The 6,000-nt window shown below is 38.2% G+C and overlaps 1 protein-coding gene across 1 annotated transcript in view; it reads left to right on the plus strand.

The window, feature by feature from the left end:
* Window positions 1–6,000, plus strand: part of MSH4 (mutS homolog 4) — a 98,920-nt gene that overhangs the window by 72,613 nt on the left and 20,307 nt on the right. The gene's annotated exons all lie outside the window — the stretch shown is intronic.

Here is a 6,000-nt window from a genome sequence, read left to right on the forward strand (position 1 = left end):
GGTGGTTGAGAAACCCTGGCCTAATGTAATAAATTGTAAGGGGAATACAGCAATAATAATATTGATGATACAATACAGATTTATCCTTACTACTGGGAAAGAAAATCAAAGGTGAATAGTGAAGAGGAAATATTTTATTGGGTTTATAGTTGTATTGGAATGAAAAGGACTATCTTAGCTAATTTCCCTCCTTTTATAAAGTGATTCATATGTGATAATAATCTTATTTCTATTTGAATAGCTATGAGGAGCTCTGTCCTTTAAAAAAAACAGGCTATGCAATTGGACATCTGTAATTGTTAGAGCATTCATTATACTGACTTGAAATCTGATTTTCTATAACTTCTACTCATTAGTCCTAATTCTTATCTTATATTAATCTCTTTTGATGATAGCCCCTCAAATATTAGAAGAAAATTATTCTACTTCTCATCACTTATTTTAAACCTCTAAAATACCTAAAAATATATACAGTATCTCATATAATTTGATCATAAAGGAAACAGTCAAATTTGAAAGGCATGGAAATTAAGAACATAGGCTTTGGAGCTAGACCTAGCTTGTCTAGTTACTAGCTCTGTGATCTAAGGCAAATCACTTAACTTCCTTGGTTTTCTTATCTGTAAATGAAAATTCTAATAGTACCTAATTCTAAGAATTGTTGTAAAGATTAAGTGAGAATAATGTATGTAAAATACTATGGATGTAGGGAAAGGTATGAGAAAGAAAGAGACTTTCCAGGCAGAGGTAAGAACATATTCTAAAGCAAAAAAACAAAAAAACAAAAACCAGTATGATGTGCCCAAGGAAGGACAAGAAGTCCAGATTCCTTTGTAGAGCAAACAGTAGCTGTGAGGAGTGTAGGATATAAAGCCAGAGACTGGGCAAGAGCCAGATCATGAACGGTCTTAGGTACTTCACTGAAGAGATTAAACTTCATCCAGAAATCTGTAGGGAGCTATTGAAATTTAAGTAAGAGAATCACATGATGTGTGATGTGAAAGGATTTGCTTTTCACATAGATCATTCTGGCTGATGTATTGTCAGAGGAGAGCCAGACCAGAAGCAAGTATCAGTGGGGAGCTAAAAATTCTGTAGTAATTTTTAGACTTAAGGATGTTAGAGAGCCTTTGTGGTGGAGGTAAATACAAATGGGCTAAGGAGAAAGTATGAACATATACCATGTATGCTATATCCTCTCCTTGGTACTTTCACATTTATTTTCCCATTTAATCCTTTCAGAAATCCTGTGAGAAAGTTGTATTTAAGAGATCTGCTTTTGAGGTGCAATCATTATAATTACTATTGGTTTTTTTTTTTTTAAATTTTATTGTTATGTTAGTCACCATACAATACATCATTAGTTTTTGATGTAGTGTTCCACGATCCATTGTTTTCGTATAACACCCAGTGCTCCATGCAGTACGTGCCCTCCTTAATACCCATCACCGGGCTAACCAGTCCCCCCCCCACCCTAAAACCCTGTTTGTTTCTCAGGTCCATAGTCTCTCATGGTTCATCTCTCCCTCCAATTCCCCCCCCCCCCCATTTTTCCCTTCTTTCTCTTAATGTCCTCCATGTTATTCCTTATGTTTCACAAATAAGTGAAACCATATGATAATTGACTTTCTCTGCTTGACTTCTTTCACTTAGCATAATCTCCTCCAGTCCAATCCATGTTGATGTGAAAGTTGGGTATTCATCCTTTCTGATGGCTGAGTAATATTCCATTGTATATATGGACCACATCTTCTTTATCCATTCATCTGTTGAAGGGCATCTTGGCTCTTTCCATGGTTTGGCTATTGCAGACATTGCTGCTATGAACATTGGGGTGCATATGGCCCTTCTTTTCACTACATGTGTCTTTGGGGTAAATGCCCAGTAGTGCAATTGCTGGGTCATAGGGTAGCTCTATTTTTAAATTTTTGAGGAACCTCCACACTGTTTTCCAAAGTGGCTGTACCAACTTGCATTCCCACCAACAGTGTAAGAGGGTTCCCCTTTCTCCACAACCTCTCCAACATTTGTTGTTTCTTTCCCTGTCCATTTTTGCCATTCTAACTGGTGTAAGGTGGTATCTCAGTGTGGTTTTGATTTGGATTTCCCTGATGGCTAATGATGATGAACATTTTTTCATGTGTCTGTTAGCCATTTGTATGTCTTCTTCAGAGAAGTGTCTGTTCATCTCTTCTGCCCACTTTGACTATTTGTTTTTTGGGTGTTGAGTTTGAGAAGTTCTTTATAGATTTTGGATACCAGCCCTTTATCTGTAGTGTCATTTGCAAATATCTTCTCCCATTCTGTAGGTTGCCTCTTTGTTTTGTTGACTGTTTCCTTTGCTGTGCAGAAGCTTTTTATCTTGATGGAGTCCCAAAAGTTCATTTTTGCTTTTGTTTCACTAGCTTTTGGAGCTGTATCTTGAAAGAAGTAGCTGTGGCCGATGTCAAAGAGGTTACTGCCTATGTTCTCCTCTAGGATTTTGATGGATTCCTGTCTCACATTGAGGTCTTTCATCCACTTTGAGTTTATCTTTGTGAACGGTGTTAGAGAATGGTTGAGTTTCATTCTTCTGCATGTGGCTGTCCAATTTTCCCAGCACCATTTATTGAAGAGACTGTCTTTTTTCCATTGCATGTTTTTTCCTGCTTTGTCGAAGATTATTTGACCATAGAGTTGAGGGTCCATATCTGGGTTCTCCATTCTGTTCCATTGGTCTCTATGTCTGTTTTTGTGCCAGTACCATGCTGTCTTGGTGATCACTGCTTTGTAATATAGCTTGAGATCAGGCAACGTGATGCCCCCAGCTTTGTTTTTCTTTTTCAACATCTCCTTGGTGATTCAGGGTCTTTTCTGATTCCATACAAATTTTAGGATTGTTTGTTCCAGCACTTTGAAAAATGTCATTGGAATTTTGATCGGGATGGCATTGAAGGTATAGATTGCTCTGGGTAGCATAGACATTTTAACAATGTTTATTCTTCTGATCCATGAGCATGGAATGTTTTTCCATCTTTTTGTGTCTTCTTCAATTTCTTTCATGAGTGTTTTGTAGTTCCTAGAGTATAGATCCTTTACCTATTTGGTTAGGTTTATTCTGAGGTATCTTATGGTTTTCGGTGCTATTGTAAATGCAGTCGTTTCTCTAATTTCTCTTTCTACAGTTGCATTGTTAGTGTATAAGAAAGCAACTGATTTCTGTGCATTGATTTTGTATCCTGCCACATTACTGAATTGCTACATGAGTTCTAGTAATTTGGGGGTGGAGTCTTTTGGGTTTTCCACATAAAGTATCATGTCGTCTGCGAAAAGAGAGAGTTTGACTTCTTCTTTGCCAATTTGAATACCTTTTATTTCTTTTTGTTGTCTGATTGCTGTTGCTAGGACTTCTAGTACTATGTTGAACAACAGTGGTGAGAGTGGGCACCCTTGACATGTTCCTGATCTTAAGGGAAAGGCTCTCAGCTTTTCCCCATTGAGGATGATATTCGCTGTGGGTTTTTCATAGATGGATTTTATGAGCTTGAGGAATGTTCCCTCTATCCCTATACTCTGAAGAGTTTTAATCAGGAAAGGATGCTGTATTTTGTCAAATGCTTTTTCTGCATCATGTGAGAGGACCATATGGTTCTTCTCCCTCCTCTTATTAATGTGTTCTATCACATTGATTGATTTGCAAATGCTGAACCACCCTTGCATCCCGGGGATAAATCCCACTTGGTTGTGGTGGATGATCCTTTTAATGTATTGTTGGGTCCTATTAGCTAGGATTTTGTTGAGGATTTTGGAATCCATATTCATCAGGGATATCGGTCTGAAATTCTCCTTTTTGATGGGGTCTTTGCCTGGTTTGGGGATTAAGGTAATGCTGGCCTCATAGAATGAGTTTGGAAGTTTTCCTTCTGTTTCTATTTTTTGAAACAGCTTCAGTAGAATAGGTATTATTTCTTCTTTGAATGTTTGGTAGAATTCCCCAGGGAATCCATCAGGCCCTGGACTCTTGTGTTTTGGGAGGTTTTTGATCACTGCTTCCATCTCGTTACTGGTTATTGGCCTATTCAGGTTGTCAATTTCTTCCTGTTTCAGTCTTGGCAGCTTATAGGTTTCCAGGAAGGCCTCCATTTCATCCAGATTGCTCAGTTTATTGGCATATAGTTGTTGATAATAATTTCTAATAATTGTTTCTATTTCCTTGGTGTTGGTCGTGATCTCTCCCCTTTCATTCATAATTTTATTAACTTTGGTCCTTTCTTCTTTTGGATAAGTCTGGCCAGTGGTTTATCAGTCTTATTAATTCTTTCAAAGAACCAACTTCTAGTTTCATTGATCTGATCTACTGTGTTTCTGGTTTCTAATTCATTGATTTCTGCTCTAATTTTAATTATTTCTCTTCTAGTGCATGGCTTAGGCGTTGTTTATTGCCTTTTCTCTACTTCTTTAAGGTGTAGAGTTAGTTGGTGAATTCAGGATTTTTCTATTTTTTTTGAGTGAGGCTTGGATGGCTATGTATTTCCCCCTTAGGACCGCCTTGGCAGTATCCCATAGGTTTTGGACCGATGTGTTTTCATTCTCATTGATTTCCATGAATTGTTTAAGTTCTTCTTTGATTTCTTGGTTGACCCAAACATTCTTGAGCAGAGTGATCTTTAGCTTCCAAGTGTTTGAATTTCTTCCAAATTTTTTCTTGTGATTGAGTTCCAGTTTTAGAGCATTGTGGTCTGAGAATATGCAGGGAATAATCTCAATCTTTTGGTGTCAGTTGAGACCTGATTTGTGACCCAGTATATGGTCTATTCTGGAGAAAGTTCCATGTGTGCTCAAGAAGAATGAGTATTCTGTTGTTTTAGGGTGGAATGTTCTGTAAATATCTATGAGGTCCATCTGGTCCAATGTATCATTCAAAGCTCTTGTTTCCTTGTTGATTTTCTGCTTAGATGATCTGTCCATTGCTGAGAGTGGAGTATTGAGGTCTCCTACAATTAACGTATTGTTATCAGTAGGACTCTTTGTTTTGGTTAACAGTTGACTTATGTAGATGGCTGATCCCATGTTGGGGGCATAGATATTTACAATTGTTAGATCTTCTTGTTGGATAGACCCTTTAAGAATGATATAGTGTCCTTCTGTGTCTCTTATTACAGACTTTAGTTTAAAATCTAATTTGTCTGATAGAAGAATTGCTACCCCAGCTTTCTTTTGAGGTCCGCTGGCATGGAAGATAGATTTCCATCCCTTCACTTTCAGTCTGGATGTATCTTTAGGTTCAAAATGAGTCTCTTGTAGACAGCATATGGATGGGTCCTGTCTTTTTATCCAATCTGCAACCCTGTGCCGTTTTATGGGAGCATTTAGGCCATTCATGTTGAGAGTGATTATTGAAAGATATGAATTAATTGTCATCATGTTGCCTGTGAAGACGTTGTTTTTATAGATTGTCCCTGTAAATTTCTGTTGTAGATCACTCTTGGGATCTTTCTCCTTTTATAGAACCCCCTTAATATTTCTTGCAGGGTCAGCTTAGTGGTCACATATTCTTTCAACTTCTGCCGTTCGTGGAAGCTCTGCATCTCTCCATCCATTCTAAATGAAAGCCTTGCCGGATAAAGTATTCTTGGCTGCATGTTCTTCTCATTTAGTACCCTGAATATGTCTTGCCAGGCCTTTCTGGCTTGCCAGGTCTCTGTGGATAGGTCTGATGTTATTCTGATGTTCCTCCCTCTGTACGTAAGGAATCTCTTCCCCGTAACTGCCCTTAACATGGTTTCCTTGGTTCTAAGATTTGCAAGTTTTACGATTACATGCCGGGGTGTTGACCTGTTTTCCTTAATTTCAGGAGGGGTCCTCTCTGCCTCTAGGACTCGAATGTTTGTTTCATTCCCCAGATTAGGGAAGTTCTCAGCTACGATTTGCTCAAATACATCTTCTAGCCCTCTCTCTCTCTCCACTCCCTCCAGGATTCCAATTATTCTGACATTGGAACGCCTCATGGTGTCACTTATT

The sequence above is a fragment of the Neomonachus schauinslandi genome, chromosome 4 (genome assembly GCF_002201575.2).
Source record: "Neomonachus schauinslandi chromosome 4, ASM220157v2, whole genome shotgun sequence".
Classification (NCBI taxonomy): Eukaryota; Metazoa; Chordata; class Mammalia; order Carnivora; family Phocidae; genus Neomonachus; species Neomonachus schauinslandi.